Genomic DNA, 25,351 nt, shown 5'->3' on the forward strand with positions numbered 1-25,351 from the left:
TTTTGTTTTGTCTCTTTGTTTTTTAAGATAATAAGTTACATAGAAATCCCTGTAATTAACTTAGAAATAACGTGTATACACATGACATTATGGCGTTCACCACAGCCACAGCAACATGGGATCTAAGCCATGTCTGTGACCTACACCACAGCTCATGGCAATGCCAGATCCCTGACCCACTGAATGAGGCCAGGGATTGAAGCAGCATCCTCATGGATACTAGTCAGATTTGTTTGCACTGCAACATAATGGGAACTCCCGATATGCATTATTTTCATCTGAAAGATAGTTTATTTTGAATTCATAATAAATAAGAACAATTTAGTTTTACAGTTTGAGAGAATTTTCCAGAATTCTAGATATATAAATATAATTTGTAGTTTTTCTCTTTTACTAAATTATGGGAAAAAATACTAAAATGAGAAATAACAGAAATCCTTGGTCGCAAAAATTAGTTTTATATAGTTTTCTAAACCTATAAGGAAAATAAGATGTAAAAGATCTTCCTGTGACTCTAAAGGGGCATTGTCTTGATTACAGGGACATTAAACCATGTGGGTCAAATACAACAGGTACATTTAGTGGAAATCAGAATGAGTTACATTAAGGTAACAGCTACAGTTTTCAAAGAGTTCATTAAACATTACATTTAATTTTACTGGATGTAATATTTTATAAGTGCAAATAAAGAAATTTTACTTAAAGTGTACCTATCCAATTATTTTGAAGTAAAAACACAAGGTGCTTGAAACTGATTCCTATTAATGTAAGAAAACAATATATTGGAATTGAGTACATTTGAAGTTGGAAATACCCGAGAAACACAAATAAGAATTAATTTGAAAATCCACCACTCTTCCTTCCGTGAAGCGTTCATTTTTTTCTAAAGCTGACTGCTCACCAGAGCAGTTAATTTCTTCGTGGATTCTGGTGCTTTGCTCCTTATGAACTGAAGCTGTCAATTGTGATTTTTCCACTTGAAGTTCTGTTACAAACTAACATGCTTCGCTGGGCACATAGAACTTACAATATAACCAGACCACATTCTATGCTTTGCTGCCAAGGGGCTCCTCCTAACTTACTTCTGCAAGTAGCAGTCATTACAGAATACTCTCCAATATTTCCACATACTGCTTCTTTCTTCCTCTCTCTTCCTTCAAAAGAAATGATATCTATTTTCTTTCACTTTAAATTTTATTTACGAAAAAAAGTAGAATGGAAAGCCTCTATTAATCTGTTCTCGAAAATTGGGAAAGGATATTTTCTTCAGCATATTGCTGATATTCCACCAGAACAAAGCTTTTAAAACATCCTTCTCTGAAGGAAGGGGACCAGCCCCTCCAGCCGCTGTCCAGCTCCCAGGTGCTGAAGAGTGTTTTCCCCAATCTTGTGGCTGTATCCCAGAGCCCTCCTACTTTCAAATCCAGCCCTTTTGCCTAAAACCCTCAGAAACCATAGCCATCTCGCTCCTTCCAAACCCCCTTCAGTTATTCCTTACTGATCTATGGGGTGGTACCTCAAATGTCAACAAAGTGAGGACAGGAAACTGGTGAATGAGGCTCAGGGGTGAGACAATGGCAGGTGCTGGGATGGTCAGCTTCCAGATGATGGTGTTGTGGGGAGAATATAGGTCCCATCTTGACAGAGCCTCTGATTTCTCAAGAGGAGGCACAGTCTCTGGATACTTATGAAAAGTTTCTTGGTGTTTCGAAGCAAACACACAGCTATTTCTAATATTCCATGGGCTAGATAAAACAGTTCTGTCGAAAGCAGCCATTCTGCCCCTTTTCTGTTTACTCATTTCTGTCCCATTCTAACCACAAAAACCTAATTATAGGAATGAGATCACTAAGCAATTGAAACTAACTCCTGACTTATGTTCTCCTGAACTCACATCATGCCTTACCTAGCCAGTCAATTCTTTTCTTAGACAAAGAGAAGCAAAAAGAAAGAATTAAGCAGTTAAAGAATGACTAGCCCTCTACCCTCAACAGCCCCCTAAGGAACCCTGCAAACACAATAATATCTGAAGAGAGTGTCGGCCAATCTGCACGCAATGGAGATTAATGCAAATCTAACCTCAGTGATTCACTGAGGTTCTTCCTCCCATGTTTTCCCTTTAAAAACTCATGGTTGAGCAGAACCTTCAGAGTTGGTCTCAGAACATGAGTCCCCACCTTCTCCCAGATTGCTGGCTTTCCTGATTAAACTCACATCTCCTTTATACTGACACTTGCCTCTCAAATTATTGGCTTTTGAGCAGCGAACAGCCAAACCTGAGTTTGGTGACACTATGATCCAAATCTGAGCAGTGAGATGGCAGAGTCTACCCCCCCACACACACACACATAATTTCTTCAAATTCTTAAACATTTAAGAACACTGCTTCATACCTAGTTGATAACCATTAAGAATTTATATTACTATGTATACATGTATGTACACATAGAAGTGTATACAGTTAGCCCTTGTGCTGCAAATATTAACACTGAAAGAAACATAAAGGCAGGCAAGTTTGGCAGTTAATTACAGAGCTAGTGTGCCTGTTTTTTTTTTTTATGAAAAAAGAAAAACAAAAAAACCCCTAAGTTTTGTGTATCCAAACAACTTGACAGACTGTAGAAGCTGCAGAATATCTGGTCTTGGAGGTCGCTAATGTTTCACTGAGGCTGACAGAGGTGAGAACTGCTACACACACACACACACACACACACACACACACCTTATAAGCTCCAAAAGTCGAAAGTACCCTTCCCACCCCACCCCACCCCCTGCAGCCTTGGAGAAAAGTCTGAGTGTAATTTATCAGAGTAAATAAGTCTCTTATGCAATGGAGATGCAGAAAGGGCAAGATAAGAACAACAAAAAAATGTTAAGATGTGACCAGATGAGATCACCCAAAGAAGAAGCTGTGAAATTCTTTCAAGATATTTTCAACCTGCACAGCTGATCTAGAGCTTTGTTTACCATGTTCTTTCCCCACAAATAGAAAATAACCTGCCCCCAACAATGTGTAATGAGTCTTTATTCAGCTTCTTATTTCCCTTTGCTCAGAAAGACTGAAGTTTCTGTCCTTATTTCTCTTTCGGGAGTGGAGAAATGCACAAGAGCACCTCTCCACCAAATTCCAAGTGGAAAACACAACCGGATGAAGGGGATACGGTAATTCTAAACAGCACGAAGCAATTGTCCCCATATGAGCTCAGGCCCTCTCAGTTCATAATGTCACAGCACAGTAACTTTTGATTATTTTCTTACCTGAATCTTTCTCATGTATTAGGTAAGAATGAATTATAACCAGTCTGAGGCCCTTTTCACTCTATACACAAGAAAAGTCCTTTTTCTTCACCACGATATGACTATATTTTGCTGTTTTCATTACTTCAATGAAAATTGCTTTCTTTTTGTGTTTTCTGTCTACAACCCAGCCTGCGTAACTATAATAACCTGATTAGTCAAAAACCAGCTGTGTTTTGTGGCACATCCAAGCTGAAGGGCCTCCCCTTTCTTATGGGTCAGGATCTAAAAGCTAGTCTCTTTGACTATAAAGAGAAAATGTACTTATTTCCATGAGGCACAGATGAAAGTATGGCATTCAATCCCAGGATTTTAGGTTTCCTCTATGACTAAGCTAAAATCCTTCACCTTCAGTTTTCAGATTTCACAGTAATATTTGAGGAGCTACAGAAAATTCACCAGCTTCATAAACTAGCAAAACTGACTTCTATGTCAGCTGGCTATAACTAGTCGATTAATTCTAATCACAGGGACTTACAGCTCCGCCTCACAGATTAGGCACTATTGCCTTCATATGCAACTAAAAGAAATTGCTGCACTAACTTTAAACTTCAACAGCACCCATCTTCCACACTTTGGAGGGAAGAATAAATCTCACAAATGGTGGAATGAACACATGACTGAAGTGGGCATTATTCACAGAGGAAAGGCAGTCGCCTATGTGCCCTGAAGAAATCTAATCTAAGTCTTGTCTAGATTCTTGGTCCTGATTTGACTGAATCAAACAAGGAATATCTCTTCCTGACACTCTTCCCCCAGTCTTTAGCTCCCAATTGACAGAGGAATAACAAAGCACTTGCACAAATCTAATCATTATTTCACTGGAACATCTTCACAGGCCTGGGACGCACCAGCATTTTCTGATTTGCAGATGAGAAGACTGTAGCTGTGACATGAATAGTGCCTTTAAGACGTTCAACTTGGCTGGCTGGGCCCAGGCTCCTGGTCAGCTTAAACTATCCTACCTAGCACCAGGTGGAAGGTGGCTGCTTTGTGCTTCTCTCCCCCCGCTTCAACAAACTTCAAAATAACAATTCTAGGATTATTCAAAATAACTGTGTAAGATGACAGGTTAATCTACTGAAAGCTGACTTCATACCACACCACCTGTGGACTGAAGAAAAAAAAAAAGTACCACATGAGAGTTGTGAGTTAAGTTTTATTTGGGGCAAAATGAAGATGATAGGCTGGGAAGCAGTATCAGATAGTACTTAGAAACAACTCCAAAGAAGCTGGGGAGAGTCAGTATATATATGTGATTTTGATCAACAGGGAGGTACATGCAACCAAGCATATATTTTGCCAAAGATCACTGCTAGTCTCATGAAGGTTACTGCTAGTCAGAAGGAGCAGATGTCACCATGAAGGATTTTACCGCTTTTCTAGATATGAAGGGATGCAGGAATTGGGCTCATAAAATCTTCTCCTGAAAATATTTAACTATCTGAAGACCTGTTCTGCTAGTTTTCCCAGAGCACAGAGTGCCTCCCTCCTGATCTCCACCCTGAGCTCTTTCAGAGGGTGTTGAGAATCAGCAGCTGCAGTGGCTCATCATTTAATCCTTGAAGAGGTAGACGGCAAGTGCCAATCTCCAGTTAGCAACCTTCTATATTGGACAATTTATAACTTTTATTCATGGGAAAAGTTGTGAATCTGGGTACAACATGACTAAAACTACAATAATTACTTTTGCAAAAGTTAGTATCTTACAGATAACTTAAAGGGCTTGTTGGAGTGCCAATCATATTCACTTACAGATTAATAAGGTTTGCATCTGTTCCTCTAAGGGCAGAGGTAAGCAAACTCTTTTTTAAAAAACAATTTTTTCTTTACAGTTGCACCTGTGGCATAGGAATGATATGGAAGTTCCTGGGCCAAGGACTGAATGAGCCACAAATGTGGCAACACCAAATCCTTTAATCCATTGCACTGGCAGGGGATCAAACCCATGCCTCCTCAGCAACACAAGCAGCTGCAGTCAGATTCCTGACCCACTGTGTCACAGTGGGAACTTCAGAGGTAAGCAATCTCTTTCTAGAATTAGCCAGATAGTAAATATTTGAGGTTTTGTTGCCTGTAAAGTCTCTGTCACAACTACTCAACTGTCTCTGTAGCATGAAAGCAGCCACAGACAACAGCAGGCAAAGGGATGTGGCTGTGCCCCACTAACAGTTTATCCACAAAAACAGGCAGCTAGAAGGGCTGGGCTCACTGGCAGTCGTGCCTCCCTTAGAGAATGGCATTTGTGAGGACATCGCAGTCACTCTGAATATTTAGCTTAAAGAAAATATGGAAAGGTCCAGAGAATAGACAAAAGATAAAAAAGCAAGGGCAGCAGGAATGAACATTTCCATGGGAACATGAAGTAACCTTGATCCTTGGGTCCCTTCTAGCTCTAATATTACAGACTCCTTGGGAGAAATGCAGGATCCTCACAGAGAGACAGAGTCAGAAGGACATGGAAAGTCATTTCATACCGGCTCTTGCCCGCTTTTGCTATCACTGGGACTTTGAAATGTTAAGTGTCAAGTCTTGTTGCATTACTATTTCTGCTCTTTCATCCTGATCCGGGTAACTGCCTAAGAGTGGTTCTTGCAGAAGAAGATTGTATGTCTATGAACTAGGAGTGAGATATCGTAGAAGGAGGTCAGAAAGCCTTTGGGCAGGCAGACACAGTGATGAATTTTAAATAAAGCAGAATATTACTTCCGGGAAGAAATGAAAATCAAGAAAACTAACAAATCTAACATTTGATCATTCAAATCATGACTCAGTTTTGTGTTAGATATTTTATATATCACATTGACATATCTGATATTTAAAAGACAAGATATCTGAAAAGTCTAATTAGTAGGATATTTTCTATTTACTTCTTGAATAATTTAATCAAGTGTTTATCCATGATATATGGATTATGCTGCCAACTATTAAATATTTCTGTTTTTAAAATTTACTCAGTTCTTACAAGATTATCTGAAAAAAACTGTTCAAGTTTTTTAAGTAATTTCAAGTAACTTGTTTTAAGCAATTGTTTTTAATCATAAATAAGACAATTATATTTGCTTCTCAAAACAACTGAATTCTTCAGATTTTTTTAGTAACGTATTTATTTTATGGAGAAAAATAGTTCCAAACTCAACCTTTTATAACCTTTTAAATTACTTCGTGAAATTTAATGGGATGGATTTGAAATTGGACTTAGCATCTTCAAATAGGGCTGTGATCTGCAATATACAGTCATACTTCATTTTATTATACAACACAGATACTGCATTATTTACAAATTGAAGGTTTATGGCCACTCTGAGTCAAGCAAGTCTATTGATACCATTTTTTCCATCAGCTTCTGCTCATTTTGTGTCTCTGTGTCGCATTTTGGTTAACTCACAATATTTTAAACTTTTTTTTATCATTATTTAACTATCGTGATCTGTGACCTTTGATGTTACTATTGAAAAAAGATTATGACTCACTAAAGTCTCAGATTATGCGTAATATTTTTTTGCAATAAAATATTTTCTAATTAAGGCATGTGCCTTTCTTTTAGACATAGTGCTACTGCACACTTAAAAGACTACAATACAGCATAAATATAACTTTTATATACTTGGAAAGCAAAAATTCCTGTGACTCACTATGCTAAATACTCACTTTATTGAGGTAGTCTGGGACAAAATCTGCATATGCGTCTGAGGTGTGCCTGTAATTTACTTATGATAAGTGATAAAATAGATGAATGATAACATACAGCATAAAATATGACCAAAATTCGTTTAAAAATAAAAAAATAAACACAACGGTTGAGCTTTCACAACTGTCACAAGGTTTAAATGTGATAATATATTCATATATATATATATATTATATAAATCATTTTGCTGCCCTACTGATGGATGAGGAAGCTGGGTTCAGAACATAAACCAGCCAACGGTGGCAGGTTCACTTGGGATGGATTTGAAATTGGACTTGACTGCAAGGATTCCCTCTTTCCTTGATTCTACTGTTTGTTTACCATTAAGGAGATTTACATATTTTCAAATTACTCCGTGTTGTTAATTTAAAGAGATCTCAATGGAATTCCTGCCATGGTGCAGTGGGTTAAGAATGCAGCAGCTCACGTTGCTGTGGAGGCATGGGTTTGATCCTAGCCCAGCAGTGGGTTAAAGTAACCAGCACTGCAGCAGCTGCAGTGTAGGTCACAGATGTGACTAAGATTCAATTCCTGGCCCGGGAACTTCCATATGCCATAGATGCAGCCATAAAAATAAAAATTAAAAAAAATTTAAAAAGAGATCTCTGTGATAGTTCTCATTCTTTTTTGAAGAATACAAGTGCTGGGTTTTGTGCACAAATGTTTGCAAATAGTTTCCTTTAGTAAATAATCCTTGATTAGAGGTGGGAAAAGGACTATTTTTATAAATGTATTCTGTCAACAGATAGTCTTTACAGGAGAAATGACCTACTTGTTTTTAAGGGTTAATTCTGTTTAAATAAAGCAATAGTATTCAATGTTTTCTCATTTTTTAGAAGACCTGCAAGACATTTTCTGTATATACTATTTAATGTTCAGTGACCATGCTACCCAGGTGAGCATTTTCTAGACTTAGATTATTTACATACTTTATTCCAAAATACATGACTTTTGTTGACAGTCTACAGAACTCTCAGTATACTTCACATCTTTAAACAAATCACAAAAAAGACTAAACTGATTTAAAGCGCTTATTCAAAGAAGTCACAGCTTTTTGAGCTTCTGGAAGAGTAAGAAGGAGATGATTATGAGGTAAATGAAGAACCCATGTCCATGGCTATCCCAGAAGCTTCCTGGAGATGGCTGCCTTTATGGACTTGCTGTACCAACTGAGCTCATTTTCCTGCAACTGTCTCCTCAAAGTCTCCCTTATAGCTAGAGCACCTCAAAATAATTTCACAGAATTGTAACTCACAACATGAACCACAGTGTACTTGAACAGAGTGGATTAAATATGTCAAGTCTTGACATACTTATGCTTTGAGTTGGTACATGGATGGATGCTTTTTCAATTTGGAGAAAACACAACAGCAACGACAGAGCCCCAGAGATACAATTATTTCATGAGGTGTATCATACTATACTTCTCTCTTCATATTTTCTTATTTCACCACATTTAAAGATTAAACTTTTTATACAAGATTCTATAGCACTTGAAATATTAAAATCAACTTTTTTGCTATGACTGAAAAAAATTGGTTTTTTCCTGATATTTTTATAATGAAAACTGCAGGCAATATTAGAAGTTTACAAACTTTATTCTGCGTCCATTGATTCTCGTCTACATCCCCTCCACACTACTGATATCCTCTGCCATTAGGTACCCAAGGCCCTCCTTTGCCACCCAACCTAGGCCTACAACAGGTCAAACTACCATTTCATCATCTAGCAATGTTTCTAGTTAGAAAGTAATCTATAAAAATAAGGTGTTTTTTCAAATATCTGTGACCTAGGTGATAAGCTGAAGAACATACACCACAATTTTAAGGACTTTTAGAATATTCTTTCACCTGGAAATTATGAACCACCATAACCTCTCTAGTTCCTCATATTCTATGCTTACACATCCTTCAGAACTTAGGATGCTAGCCCTGAACAATGACAGCAGTCTCTGGCTTTCCAGGAATCAGACACTAACACAAACGTTTATGCAACTTTGACTCATGAAAGTCCCATGAGGATGGCTCCCATCCCACCTGCTATGACACTATGCTTAAGTCCAACCCTAACACTCCCTTGATGTCCTGCATGTTCTCTTCCAGAAACTCCTGACTCTTTTAACTATGCACATCCATAAGTCACGTCTTTTATCCCAGCTTTTGAGACATTAAGATCCTAATTTCTTATGCTCTGCTTTTTGTAATTTTTTATTGTTTTAGTAAGCCAAATGGGAATAAAATACAAATCCAGTTTTTGTCATTGTCCTAGTTAGGAATATATTAAGAATGTTATTCTGGAGTTCTCGTCATGGTTCAGTGGTTAACGAATCCGACTAGGAACCATGAGGTTGCAGGTTCGACCCCTGGCCTTGCTCAGTGGGTTAACAATCCGGCGTTGCTGTGAGCTGTGGTGTAAGTTGCAGATGCAGCTCGGATCCCGTGTTGATGTGGCTCTGGCGTAGGCTGGGGGCTACAGCTCTGATTGGACCCCTAGCCTGGGAACCTCCATATGCCTCAGGAGCGGCCCTAGAAAAGGCAAAAAGACAAAAAGAAAAAAAAAAAAAAAAGAATGTTATTCTCGCAGATAAATCTGCAACTGTTTTCTGAAGAGACATAATTCACATTTCATTTAAATGATTAATATGTCTAATGGATTAATACCTGCTCTTTTTTTCCCATTAAATCATATGTCTATTAAAAAAAACATAAGGAGGACTTTACGATAAAACTTTTTTATCAATAAATAGAATTTGGGGGTTTTGATTTTAAATGGCATTTGGCAAGCAGTACCTGATCAGTCCTATCTCAAGGAACAGAATATACTTAGGAAGAATCAGGAAATTTAAATAGCGAAGAATGGAAGGAAGGGAGGGAGGGAGGGAGAGAGGGGGAGAGGAGAAAAGAAGACAGACAAAACTTTAGAAGATGTCTTAATTAGGAAGCATTTTTCTAATTCTAATGTATAACTAAACATCCATGTAGCTCTGAACCTCCTGCCCACACTTTGAACTTGAGATTATCACTCAAGTGACACAGAGTATAATTTGTTCATTTAGGTTCATCTTAAAAAACTCTAGTTACTACCTCTTGAGAATAAACTCTCAGATGCTGAATTTCCAAATAGCGGAACCAACTGGTAAGTCACCATGTTCAGTCAAAGGTTCCTCATGAGGGGAGTTAACCAATCTCACTGCTGCTCATGCATTCCTGACTACTGTGTGCCCCTGACTGTCACAGTGACAAGAGGAGGTTATCTGGGAATTTCTCCCTTAGGTCAGATTATACTGAACCTCATTCTGCCTTGGTGAAGTTAAACATTTTACCAAACATGTTTAAATGTGATTTGTATAACTTAGATCTAAGCAGTAAGACAGTTTTGGTGAAAAAATCAGACATAAATCACTTAGACAAAAATAAACAAGTGAGACTACAAAGCTTCTCCATGGCAAAGGAAACCATTAGCACAATGAAAAGACAACCTATGGAATGGGAGTAAATATTTGCTAAAACATACCCAATAAGGGATTCATAGCCAAAATATGCAAGGACACCCTATAGCATAATAGCAAAAAAAGCAAATGACCCAATTTAATGATGGGTAAAGGAGCTGAACAGATATTTTTCTAAAGAAGACATACAAATGGCCAACAACTACATGAAACTTTTCAACATCACTGATCATCAGAGAAATGCACATCAAAACCACAGTGAGATATCACCTCACACCTGCAGAATGACTATTAGCAAAAAAGAGATAAATTCTGGCAAGAATATGCAGAAAATAAAACCCTTGTACACTGTAAGTGCAACGAATTTAACCACTACAGAAAACAGTATGGAAATTTTTCAAAAGATTAAAAATATGCCATATGATCCAGCAATCCCACTTTTAGGTATCTATACAAAGGAAACAAAATCACCTCGAGGAAATATTTGCTTTCCAATGTTCATAGCAGTATTATTCAAAATAGCCAAGTATGAAAACAGTCTAAATGCCTGACAGATGAATGGATACATATGATACATACACACAATGGAATATTATTCTGTCTTAAAAATGAAGGCAATTCTGTCATTTTCTAGGATGACCTAGAGGGTATTATGCTAAGTGAAATAAGTCAGACAGAGAAAAATAAAAACCACACAGTTTCACTCACATGAGGAATTAAAAACAAAAAACAAAAAACACGTTACACTCATAGAGAAAGTGTTTGCCAGAGAGAGAGGGGTTGGGGGGTAGGGAAGATAGAAGCAGATTGGTTGAACAAATTCCTCTCAGAGTCCTATTCAATCCATTCTGAATCTTTGCTTATAGCACATAATAATTTTTTTTTCTGAATTTCAAAAAATTCACTAACCTAAATGTATCTTATTTGTAACCTGTTTTTCTCAATAATTTTCTTTCTCCAGGCATAATTTCAGAAATTTACATAGAAAGATCACACATATATTTTTTCTTTAAATTCGACAACCTTGAAATAATTTAGAAATTATTCCATCCAGCCCATATTAAAACAAAGAGTAATTATAAGCTATACCATAATTTCTTTTTAAAAAGCTGATAACCGCATAAAATGCACTTATTTACAAATTTTTGAGTACTAACCTTGCTGAGCAAAGCAGGCAGGATCTCAGCCCCCATAGAGTTTATAGTCTCATAACATATGGTTGTTGGTGGTGTTTTTATTATTTGTTATCCTCACTACTGAGAGAAACTCAAGTTAACCGGATTAGAAATCAAAATAGAATTTTTACTGACTCACATAATCGCAGGTGGCTTCAGGGGAAACCGCAGTGTCCACCAGACCACCTCCACAAGTCTTCTCTCTCAGCTCTGCCTGCTGATTTCATCCACTCCTCCATAGGTCAGCTTCTTATAGCAAATAGTGGCTGTATTCCCTTTCCTCCAGCTCCAAAAATCTTAAGTCTCTGATATGCCAGATTGCATCATGTACTCAGACTTTGCTCAATGGGGCAAGGATTGAGCATCAAAAATCTCAATTAGGAACATTGTTGCAAAAAAAAAATGAAATTTATTCTCAAAACTTCTTAAGTGAACAGTCCAGTACTGTTAACTATAAGCAAATTTTCTGTACAGCCAATCCCTGGAAATATTTCATCTTGCAGAGCTGAGCCTTTATACTCAATGAACGGCAACTCATCTCCCCTTGCTCTCAACTCCTGGAAGCCACCTTTCTACTTTCTGTTTCTGGGTCTGACAATAAGGACTCATGCAGCCTTTGTCTTTCTGTGACTTTCACTTGGTTCAATTTACATGTTCAAAAACATCCCTTTGGCCATAGTAGGCAACTGGACTAGAGGAGGTTAAAGTGATGCGGAGGGATTGGTTAAGAAGTTCGTACAGTCATCCAGGTGAGAGATTGAGCTTGGATTTGGGAAACAACATTGAAAATGGAGCTGGAGATAATGCATCTGCTAAAAAAAAAAAAAAAAAAAAAAAAAACAAAAAAAAACACAACTCAGCAGAGTATGTGCCAGATTTACTCATTCCATCCCAAGCCGGGTGTGCTGTTCCAAGTCAAGCCCTGGAACCTGCGTCTGCCTATGGGCTACCGTCTTCTCCTCCCCAGTTTCCTTCCATCTAGTTCAATCCACAAATGTTGTAAAATACCGACTCCGCACGTAGTAAGAATCTTCAGGAGGAAAACAGACCAGGCCTCTTCAAAGAGTATTCCATTTTAATCTCATTAATTCCATGTTGTTCTTGAATTCAGTTGGAAATTGTGTTTTTCCTGCAGCAGAATTCCTGGAAAGTTACGACTGTCTTAATGAAGAGAGCAAGTCTTGATTCCACTACTGTTACTGAGCCAGACTCACTTTGCCTGACACAAAGGTAGCCAAAACACTGTGAGGTCTGCAGCAAAGAGGCTTTATTCACCAGGCAGCCCGGATAGGAGACAAGAAATCACAGATCCACCTCCCCAAAGGCAAGGAGCTGGGATACTTATGGGATAAAAAACAAAGAAGCCAGGCAGTTTGAGGTATGGGGAACGTGGGGAAAGGTGATTGGAAAAAGCTGTGGGAATCATGGTTCTGTGAAGGTGTAACTAAGTGAGCAGTCTCTGCGCGTTCAAAAATGGAGGCCTTGGCATGATAAGAAGGTGGAATTTTCAGCCCTCTGACTTCAAAAGGTCACGAAATAGACACTCATGCATGCCCGGATGACAAGGTCAGCCATCCTACCCAGTCTTAAACAGCTCAGCTTGAACTAGGCACAGATGACTCCAAGTTCCTGGAAAACAACTTTGGCAAACACACAGGATCCTACTGTTCAGGATCCATGCTGTTTGGACACGCAATTTTGTAGCAACAATTAAAACAATCATGATTAGGGAGTTCCCGTCGTGGCACAGTGGAAACAAAATCCTACTAGGAACCATGAGGTTGCAGGTTCGATCCCTAGCCTCTCTCAGTGGTTAAGGATCCAGCGTTGCTCTGAGCTGGGGTATAGGTTGCAGATGTGACTTGGATCTGGCGTTGCTGTGGCTATGGTGTAGGCTGGCAGCAACAGCTCCCATTAGACCCCTAGCCTGGGAACCTCCATATGCTGCGGGTTCAGCCCTAAAAGGACAAAATACAAAAAAAAAAAAAAAAAAAAAAGACCATGATTAGTGAAGGCAGGTAACATGTGAAATAATTTGATTTTAATGATTACCCACAGCTGCACTCCTATGTTTGGGAAGAATTTTTGTAAGGTTTTACTTGGTCCAACAGTGTTCTTCACTATTGTCAAATTATTAGTAGAGCTTAGAGGATCTCAGTTTAAATTGTTCTTGTTTGGATTTTTATCACATGAAGGTTTTTGTTGCTGCTGGGTATCTTTGTCATTTTAAGATAACATCTATTTTCAAAAATAGAGTTCAGCTCATTAATGATCAACTTTTCCCCCAAAAGTAAATATATTAAATAGAAACTGATCACAATTTAAAAAACTTACATAATCTAGAGATATGTTTCAAAGTTTTATTAAAAACTGACAAAAACAAAACTTTAACCTAATATTATATAACTCCTTATAAATTGTTAACAATTCTCATATAATTGTAATAAAATAAAAGGGAGCCAGCCACTTATCAAACGACTAAAACTTTGTTTGATTAAGGTACAATTATTTCATCTGATTATAATAGTCAATGCCCACTGGTAATTACTGAATTATTGCTCAAATCATTTTGTGAATTGCATAACTGATAATACTGAAAAGATTATAATTAATTTTTTAAAAATTCTGAGCACTGTGAATAAAATCTTAATGCGAGTTGACTAAACCCTAGTCATACCCTCACAAAAAATTATAATATACATATAAAGTAAAAATGACAAGTGTAGGTGTCAAGTGAGGTTCATTAAAAGCTCAAAATTTTTCATTCAAGTGTGGGCATCTTGCAGAAAACACACAAACACATAAAAATGGGTTATCAAGTTATGAATTATATTTTACAGTGGGATAATTAATAAAAAATTACTTTGGTAATTCAAATAAAGTTATAAATGTAAAAAAGTTAAAATGTATAAAGTTTAAAAAAGTAGAAAATAAAACCATACAATTATAAACATAATTGTAAATTACAGGTTGTATACATTCAAGGATTTGTATCCATAAAGTATTTGAAGATTTATATTTCAAAAAAGCTCTATTTAAACTCATTGCAAAACTTTCCAGTTTCAAATTTTCACATGTAGTCAGCAAGTTCAATTATTTTACAGCCTAAACATTTTTCCCTCATTTTCAGGTATGTATATATTAATACATAGAAACTGAGTTTTACCTAAGAAGCTTTTTTAACTTCTGCAAGAACCAATTTGCAAGCCTACAGTACATGCACTTATAATTGCTTTCAGGCTCCTCACACTGTGTTTTAAGTACTTGCCTATTTGCCCCGGCTTGGAGGTAGATACAGGTGTTACAGGTTAGCACACATAAATACTTTTGTGGATAACTTTATCTGTAGTATGGTTAACCTATCCTGGTGATTTTACATCTTATTTTAGAAAGGCTCAAAGAACAATGGCTACCTATGTCTAATTCAGGTTAGACCCTACTGCACATCTGGCACCTTGACTCCTGCCTAAGCAGGAGAGATTCTCTCTGACCCCTTTGGTATTGAGACAAATGTGGATTCAACAACTCTTATGCAAAATTCAGATTGTATTTTTAGCTCAAATAGAAAACAGCTGAAGCACAGGTTTTTAACATTCACATGTTGATCATACTCTATAAAATACAATATCAGTAAACCAGTTGGTAATTTGAAGGTTTACGCAGGTATTAACAACATAAAATAAACACATATTCCTTTATTAAGACTATGTGTTATACCTGCCCAATGTAAATTATATAAAAGATCATTATATATGAACACATTTTATGTGGCAGATCTTCAACTTCTGAGGAAAATTTATCTTTAGATAGATATTTATAATAGCAATACAAATACATCATGCCCTTAGCTGAAAATAAAACACATTTTCATCTTTTAAATTTTATGCTTCTAATATTATGGCTGTAAATATGAGAAATATATTTTCTAAATACCAGCTTTACACTGTGACCAATTACAGTATGAAATATTTTTTGCATAAAAGAGAATTTGGAGATATATATTTGGCAATGATACAACAGACTTTTGCCGGGGACATTTTTAAGGAAAATAGCTAATAAATTATAAAATAGCTAATAAAGCTATTTGCCCAAATAGCTTTTTGCTGAAATGAAATTTAAATAAACTTAAGGAGAGACCATATCTCACAAAATTTCATGGAATGGAAATGAAGACAAAAGGAAATGCAAAAGATAGAAAGTAGATGTAAATCATTCTTTAAGATAAATGTCATCAGACTATTAATTGGAATGTAAATCATAAAGTTCCTATTAGAACACACTTTGCATAAGTGTGAAAAATAAGCATATGTTTTTCTATAATACCAACCATTCTACAAGCATACCAAGGAACAGATTCATGGGGTACCATATAAATGTCTAATTACATAATATTGGTGCAGACAAAAAAATAAGGGAACACATGAGCTTCCCACCTGTCAAGTCTACTGACCCACACTATCACATATTCTTTTGTATTCTATTCTTAGTTCACCTTATTTCTATTTTTCTCTGCTACCAGCTCAGTTACTTGCCTAGTCTTTGGCCATATCAACTGAAAAATACATTTATTTTTAACTTCTGTCTGCCCTACTGTCTTAGAAATAAATATACCATTCTTTTAAAAAAATATATTTTACTGGAGTTCCCACTGTGGCTCAGCAGTAATGAACCCAATTAGTATCTATGAGGATGTGGGTTTGATCCCTGGCCCCACTCAGTGGGTTAAGGATCTGGCATGCCGCAAGCCGAGGTTTAGATCACAAACCCAGCTTGGATATGGCCTCGCTGTGGCTGTGGTATAGGTTGGCAGCTGCAGCTCTGACTGGACCCTTAGCCTGGGAACTTTCATACGCCACATGCACAGCCCTAAAAGAACAACAACAACAACAAAAATATACATATATATTACAAAGTGAATTCTACTTGCTAGCCCAGTAGCAGATGGTATATGTAGGAAATATTAAGACAATTATACAGACTCAGGAAACTACAAAATGGTACTCCTCAAAGTCATTCCAGATACGCAATGAAGTTTAAATGGTGCTGTTTGTTCTTCATCTATACTCCTTTTCCTGACTTCTCTCAAATGTTTCTTTGGAAGACTTTCTGGTTGGTTGGTTTGTTACTCACAACCCTCAAACAGTACCAAGCTACTGAAGTGATTACTCAGATTTTGGTTAGTGTTGATTTGCAGCTGCTTCAAATGGGGATCTCAGTTTTTCAAGATCTGCCTGCCATCTTTTGTAAAGAGGGAATTTCCTATCAATCAAAGAGTTTTCAGAGCATTCCTGTAAAATTACACAGATTTCAGCCTTCAGCGCTTGGAACTCCTTACATACCCTAAGCCCATTTTTCTATGTTCTATTTGGGTTTCTGAGGGTGCAACTGACAACTAATTGTTAAAGCTGGATCTACCCACACGTGATGTTCACATCATTTACTTATTATTCAAAGCTTCTTGTGTCATGGATCTTAAAAGAAACAACAATAATATCAGTGTTTCTCATTTGTACCTCTACTGACAGTTAATTCCTAGCTGCTTCACAAAACTGGAAATTTCCTTTCCAAAAATCATACCCATATTATATCTCACACTAAATTTCACTTAGTAGTTATGTGATATCCTTAGTTCTGAACTCATTGAGACAAGTTATAATTAAGGCAACTTAGACATGATGAATATCCAAGCTTTCTTTTGCATCAATTATCATGTCTCTATTTACTCCAACTGAATGTATTTTACTATAGAAAAAGCAATGAACAAGAAGAACCTCTACCATTGCAGGAAAATTTAATTCAGGGAAAAATATTAATAGTTTTATCTGTTGTCTTCCAACATCCTTGTCATTCACATTTTCTACTAGAATATTTTCCTTTAGTTAGCTTATTAAACAAATGCAGGAAATTCTACTTCTACTTCCCTTCTAGAGGTTTCAAAGAACAGTTGAGAGAGAGCTGTAGAACAACTGGACAGCACAGGGTGAGAAAATTGTTGGTTCACTGTGGCAGTAGGGAAGGAAGTTTGTCTAAGGAACCATACCTGGCCCAAGGAAGAAATAAAGGAAAGAGTTATCTTATTAGACCTGGAGTTTTTTTTCTTCCGTTCACTCCAGCAACTGCAGTTGCCTAGCTACTTCTGTTTTCTCAGAGAGTCTACATGTGTGTTAAGGTCCATGCTATTTAAACAGTAGTAGTATAGCAAAGAGATAATATATTTCTCTTCTTAGTTAAGTGAATCTGAAATAGAAATGATAAAGTTAGGATGAAAATGTGCTCTGTCACACACAAAAAAGTACCAGTCAGCAAGTGAGCAGAAACATGTATAACCAATAGAGAAAAAAAAATTAAAGTTCAAGGTTAAAAATTAAAGTTCATCTACACATGTAATTGGGATAGTATAGGAAACAGAAATCCTATATATTTCTACTGAAAAATGATTCAAATATTTTAAGAAGTAATATATTCTAAGATTTTAAATTCATAAGAAAAATACTTATTTTCATCCTATCTCTGCACTGGCTGGCTCCAAAGTTTAAAAAGCCATATAAGAGTTTTTTTAAAGTAACCAGGGTTGACTTTTAATAGTCTCAACAAACTTATTCTCTCGAGAGACAGACCTCAATGTTCAGAGAATATAAAACGTATTTAGGCTCAGCTTCACCTCACTCCATAGGTGAGAGATACTTCCCACTTGTGAACTCTTTATCAAAGTACGTTTAGCTTTGGTTTTTTGATTCAGAGAAAAATGCAATATATGATTCTTGTATGTTAAAAAACGTATATAAAATTCAGGCAGCTAAAATTATTCTTAGCATTTTACTAAATAAAATGTCTAAATCATTCTAATCTGCCCTCAGTTTTATTTCCTTTCACCTTTGTGACTTTTTTAATGACAATAGATTATTTCTACTTATTCACTGGCATGTCTGATGCGAGGCTTGCTTATACTTATATTGAATGTTAATGAGGGAAAGGGGTATATATCCAGATATTCTGAAATATTAATTTCACAATTACTCAATAAATTGGGAATATGGGGGGTGTAGCTACTCGGGACAACAAATCATGCCAACTGCACAGTTCAGTCATTAATGGCAAGTTCTTTCTTCATCATCTTTCACAGCCATTTTCACAAGTTGCATCAGAAGCTTACATTTGAACCTAACTCATACTGCGGCCCTGTTGGGTTAATTGACCTTGATGTTTCAGATTCTTTCACATCAAAATAACAAATAACTCTTTGAATGACATTTAGGACACAGGAATGACAGGCAATCAACAATCTTCTCCAGAATGATATGTAACTATGGCACCTGAAATGCCCAAGGATCATCACTGTCATGAATAAGGGTTGTAAATGTTGCCTCCAGAAAATGTATTTATGTCAATTTGCAAAAGACCCTATTGACAAGTAGCAGAAAAGTCCAGCTCTCCCCTATGACTTGTGGAAGTGTGTATACCAATCAAGAGAAAATCTGGAATCAATGTACAGTGTTATTAAAGCCATAGGGTCTGAACTTTTCAGAGAGAATAAAGCCACTTTACAGTGAAACTCAGCTAATAGTACATCTACACACTGTAACAGAAAAGTGAAATAACAGAGCTCAAATAAACAATCAAAGGTCAATCTTATTTGAAAATCCATTATAAATTGTGAAAAATAACATATTGCATGAATCAAAAGGCTGCAATAAATGTATAAACTTCTAACAAGTGAAGTGTTATGTTTCTTAGATAAATAAAAAAGGTATTTTCTTTTTTATCAATTAAAGGAAAAAATGTATAGAGTAGTATTATAACTCTGAATTAAGCAAAGAAATACTTCTATTTCCTATGTTATACCCATACATTTCAGTTGTGTAAAAAATGTTTAAAAAGTAAAATATTATTTTTTGCCTGACAGTAATGATCTAAGAGAAAAGACGCATATTTTACAGAATATAAATATTTGACATTTTGACATTTTCTTAAAGAAAGGAATTAGTTCCAAAGCTTAAGACGATTTTTTTTTTTTTTTTTTTTTTGTCTTTTTGCTATTTCTTGGGCCTCTCCCGTGGCATATGGAGGTTCCCAGGCTAGGGGTCGAATCGGAGCTGTAGCCACTAGCCTACGCCAGAGCCACAGCAACGCAGGATCCGAGCCGCGTCTGCAACCTACACCACAGCTCACTGCAACGCCGGATCGTTAACCCACTGAGCAAGGGCAGGGACCGAACCCGCAACCTCATGGTTCCTAGTCGGATTCGTTAACCACTGCGCCACGACGGGAACTCCTTTTTTTTTTTTTTTTTTTTTTTTTTTTTCTTTTTACTTTTTAGGGCCACACTCACGACATATGGAGGTTCCCAGGCTAGGAGTTGAATCCAAGATACAGCTGCTAGCCTATGTCACAGCCACAGCAATGCAGGATGCGAACCACATCTGCAGCCTACACCACAGCTCACGGCAATGTTGGATCCTTAACCCAATGAGCGAGGCCAGGGATCGAACCTGCAACCTCATGGTTACTAGTCGGATTCACTTCCACTGCACCACAATGGGAACTCCGGTTTCAAAAATGAAAATATTTTTGCAATAATAATGATACCTATATTTCTACAATATTACTATTATCACATTAGTTCCATAAAACATTTTAACTCACTTCATTGTTCACACAGAAAAAAAAAAGTGTTTTCTTATAATTTCCTAATCAAGTAAACCCTAATTATAATAGGCTGTGAGTACCTTTGATAATGCTTTGAAATTCTAACCTAGAATTAATGATTTGGTAGTACTAATTAAACTTAGAAACTAAAACTACATGGTTCATTTAAAAATAAAACCTTAACAATAGATATTTTAAAATAGCATATAATTATATTTAAAATTTTGACTTATATGACAACACTGGAAAAATGAACTATGCAATTGTTGAAATGTTGCAATTAAAATATTAAATAATACTGTATCTAATGTACATTTATATATGTACATTATACATACATTTCATTTATTCATCTTGAAAGGAAAAAGTACTTCATGAAATATATATCTAAAAGTCTTAACAAAATGTGGGAAATGACTTGATGAGTGTTATTTTCTCAGAAATCTGAAGAGCAGATGTATCACTTAATAATGCTACAGTATACTATCATACTAAATACTACAGCCTATAGTATGTTAGAAGAAATGATCTAGCAGCTGTCAGGTCAAGTATGGAAGGAAGGAAGTATATTAATTGAAGATATTAAGCATTTATTCCGTGCTTTAAAAATCAGGATTAACTCAGCTAAAATTGCAACAATGTTGTAAACAAAAATATTCTCCAATTTATAGACTAACATAAATCTTCTAGGAAGATTTCCCTGACTAATGCTTTCTTATTTTTTTCTTTCTGAGATATTCATTTTGTCCTTTGCTTGCAAGTAAAGCTCTCTCTCTCTACCTATCATCTTTCCATTTTGTTGTATATTCTGGCCTGCTACATGGAACATTTATGCTTGTGATGCTATTATGCATTTATCAATGTAATTATTTACATTGAATGCAAATTTAGCCGTTTTTTTTCTTTTTTGTATGTGTCTTTAGGGCCACACCCATGACATATGGAGGTTTCCAGGCTAGTGGCATCAAATCAGAGCTACAGCTGCAGGCCTATGCCACAACCACAGCAAGGCCAGATCCAAGCCGTGTCTGTGACCTACACCACAGCTCACAGCAAGGCTGGATCCTTAACCCACTGAGTGAGGCCAGGGATCAAACCTGTATCCTCATGGATACTGGTCAGATTCATTGCCTCTGAGCCACAATGGGAACTCTGCAAATCTACCTGTTTTTCTATTTTCTCATCTAAATCTAACATGATTTGGAGTATTAACTCTGAAAGTAAGGACACTATTTGTTCAATTCACTTTGTACAGCAATCTTTCAAACGGGGATTTGTCAAATATTTAGTCCTTATTCATAGGGCTGAAGAATATGAGGGACAACCTGTGAGGCCCCATCTGCCAGTTGCCTGCAAATGCGAAGGTAGAGGCAGACACAATTAAGTATTAGAATATCAGCTCCCCAGTTTACTAGCTCCATGCCTCAAATTCTTCGGCTGTAATATAAAGTGATAAAAGAACCTACCTCATGAGGTCACTGTGTGGACTAACAAAACCCCCATTCAGGTGCGTAAAATGCTTAGAGCAGTTCTTGATACATACAACAAATAGTATTTTTATTATTGGTAGAGAGATGAGAAATAAATATAAACTATAAGTACAAGAAATAACCTTTGACCTTAACTATTCTTAGTTTACATCCTTCAGCCATTCTTAACCTTTCATGAAAACATTTATTAAGCACTTGTCTGTGCCAGACCCAGAGTCATTTGACCTTTTAGAAGAAATGAAGCATTGTACCACAGATTACACTGTTTCCAGAGAAAACTCTATATTTATGAAATGGGGAAGTCAGTCTTGTGCATGGGATTAAGTGATGCAGGATAGATTAAAATTCTTCTCTCTGATGCAATGCAATTGCCATTATTGATCACAAACTCTCAGACTCTATCTTATCCTCCATGAATCTTTTAAGTCTGGTATAACATTATTTATGAACTAGCATTTGGTTACCTGCTCCCCTACCTCCATGTACTCTATTCCATGACAATTTCTTTATTTTTTTTTTCTTTTTGGTCTTTTTTTTAAATTGAAATATAATTGATTTACAATTTTGTGTTAGTTTCAGGTATGAAGCAAAGTGATTCATATATACACACATATATGTATATACGTAAAAAGAATCTCAAAAAGAACATAAATCTATTATTTTTGAGATTCCTTTTTATTATAGGTTATTATAAGACATTGGATATACTTCCCTGTGCTATACAGAAGGCCCTTGTCGCTTATGTATTTTATATACAGTAGTTCATATATGTTAATTACAAACCCCTAACATATCCCTCCTACCCCCTTATTCCTTTGGTAACTATGACTTTGTTTTCTGTCTTGAGTCTATTTCTGTTTAGTAAATAAGTACCAGATCTCTGTTTTCCTTCCCTTCAGTGAGGAAGTCCAGATACAATTCCAGATAAACACACCCACACCTGATGAAGTAATGCAACCCAAAGGCCCATGGCAACTTACAGGATGCACTAATCCTGGCAATAAATCTCATCCCTCCAAACGCAAATCACCATGGGTCAGCCAGACTAACTCAGACACATCTATCAACTCCTTTGAATAAAGCAGCAATAAACAGGCTTTGAAAAGATGTAAAAACAAGTCACTTATGGACAACTGTGTCATAAATAGAAATTTCGCACCTTTGTAAATGAAGGGAACATTAACATTGGACTGCCACTGAATGTAATTTGGTTTGTGGCTCTTTTAATTGTTCTATCTTTAAATGTTTATATTAGGTAAATTTTCATGTAGTCTCCAATCAAGTTTTTTTCTTTTATATAAGGCTAACCAGAAAAAAAACTTAATTAAATGGCATAGTCTATTATCCACATACATGCAGAAATATTCCAGAGAAGTGCGCAAGAATCAAGAGGGATAACAACTAAACTAATGTGGTCCCTGCATGGGCTTTCAGCTTTATCAGGAGAGGGGAGATCGTGATAGAGAGGCTCCAACACAAAATTCCTAAAGAGATACACTCTTCCAGGTGTAAATCAGCAAATGAGGCATGAAATATTGTAAAGGACATCCATGACTCCTCCCCATCAAATGGCCCTATTATCTATTTTATAAACCTCATTTGTGGCACAGAGGGTTTATTTTAGCATTGGATCCAGCATTGTCATCTCAGTGACTCAAGTGGCTGCTATGGTGCCACTTTGATCCCTAGCCTGAGGAACTTCCCCACACCATGGTGAGGAAAAAAAAAAAAAAACTCACAAAGGAAGTTGAGTCACTCTCATGCCTATACTGAGGCTGTGTTTTTATTAAATCAGTATGAATGTTTCTCCCAGGTGAATTTATGTAATCCAAGTTGCAATGAAGCATCTATGATATCTTACCTAATACTCATTCTTAGGGTGAAAACTATAAATAAGTCATTTATTTGTCAGGTGGGAAGAATACTAAAGAATGTTGCCACTGGAAAAGCATTTCAGTAGATTTACAAGCACATGAATATTGCCCGCTTAGTATAAGCACTGTTATCTTACATACTTGACACAAACATTGTATGGAGAAAACCCAACAGATTATACATGTTATCAGTTAGAAGGTGATTACAAAGCACATTGTTTCCCTCTATTTCATTTAAGCTTTGCCCTTTGGATGTTTTGAAGGTGAACCCAACAACTGGCTTGCCATTCCTCTGGGTACTAAAGTAGCCAGCAAGACTAGACTTTTTCTTTATCCTTTTCCTCCACTAAACCTCAACTATTTTACAAAACTCTGCCTCAGTATAAAAGATTAATCACCAGTCACTTTATTTCAAAAGATTTGAAGATGGCTGGAAATCCTAGCCTGAAGGAATTTTCTAAGGTCCTTTGGAAGAGGTGCAATTACTCTATCCCACATCTAAATGCTTTTCAAAGTCACCCTTCCTTCAGTGGATGATTCCAGTGCTGAGAACCACAGTTTTGGTGAATGTTACATTACTCTAAAAATCAAAGATAAAAGAAGAAAAAAATCCTATTATTATATTTTAAGCTTTATTAGGGAAAAGAAACTATAACCATCCAAGAAAGGTCTATTCTTCAGAATGAACGCTCATCATTGTCCAAGCTGACACAAATCTTGAATACTATCTCAAATATCTGAAATTGCCAACTTCTATGTCTGTTCCTCCAAATTAAAAACAAACTTTTGTTGGAGGGGTAAAAGCATCTATTCATATTTGGTTAAGATTTAGAAGATATTTGTCTTTAAAGTTTACACAATGATAACACACATTCCACATTCCAGTTTTCTTGGTTTTGTTTATTTTCTGTTTGTTTATGAACCACCCCTACTTTGTATACTTCTCAAAATGTGATGACGACAAACAAAAATCATAAATTCCGTGAGCTTACTACAGAAACCTCATCCAAAGAAACTCAGAGTGAAGCTCACTGTCGCAAATAGTTCAGAAAATAAATTTTTATAACAAAGAAAACTATTTCAACTTTCCCATGATAAGAAATCAGGCCATTCTGAAACCCAGAGGACTCAGAAACTAGTGAAGTTCCTATTTGCAGGTCACTAGAAAGTAAATGTGACCTTAATCTTGAGTGGAGTATAGAAGAGGAAGCCAAGTACAATTAAAACTGGAAAAGAGACTAATAGGCTTGAGTTTAAATTATCTTCTTCTTTTATTTTGTATTTTGAAATGGTTGTACTTAATCATGAACTATGATGTGAAAAAAATGCTCTTAGCTGACCTGTAAACAGACATTCATAAATGTAACTTTAGTAGTATATTTGTTTCCTGGATTTTTTAGGTATTATTTTTTTTCTCCATTGTACTATTTTTCTATTTTTTATTTTTTATTTTTATGGCCGTACACATGGCATATAGAAGTTCCCAGGCTAGGGGTCGAATTGGAGCTACAGCTGCTGGCCTATGCCACAGCAACATGGGATCTGAGCCAAGTCTGTGACCTACACCACAGCTCACAGCAATGCCAGATCCTTAACCCAGAGAACAAGGCCAGGGATTGAACCCATGTCCTCATGGATTCCAGTTTGGTTCATTAACCACTGAGCCACGAAGAGAACTCCCATTCTATTTTTTTTTCTTTTTTAGCATAGTTGATTTACAATGTTGTATT

At 36.3% G+C, this 25,351-nt stretch overlaps 1 protein-coding gene and 1 long non-coding RNA gene across 7 annotated transcripts in view; both read right to left on the reverse strand.

The window, feature by feature from the left end:
• The window catches only part of CNTNAP2 (contactin associated protein 2), a 2,042,838-nt gene that overhangs the window by 1,748,709 nt on the left and 268,778 nt on the right, over positions 1-25,351 (reverse strand). The gene's annotated exons all lie outside the window — the stretch shown is intronic.
• On the reverse strand, positions 8,426-12,928 carry LOC146400105 (uncharacterized). The gene is made up of 2 exons (XR_014816184.1): positions 12,826-12,928; positions 8,426-12,740 (listed from the first exon to the last, which is right to left on the reverse strand). It is a non-coding gene; the product is annotated as an uncharacterized LOC146400105 (long non-coding RNA).

Source organism: Sus scrofa, chromosome 9 (assembly GCF_054392235.1).
Source record: "Sus scrofa isolate SSC_HxYL_T2T_F1_AM1 chromosome 9, Sscrofa_HxYL_maternal_Yorkshire_Landrace_v2.0, whole genome shotgun sequence".
Classification (NCBI taxonomy): Eukaryota; Metazoa; Chordata; class Mammalia; order Artiodactyla; family Suidae; genus Sus; species Sus scrofa.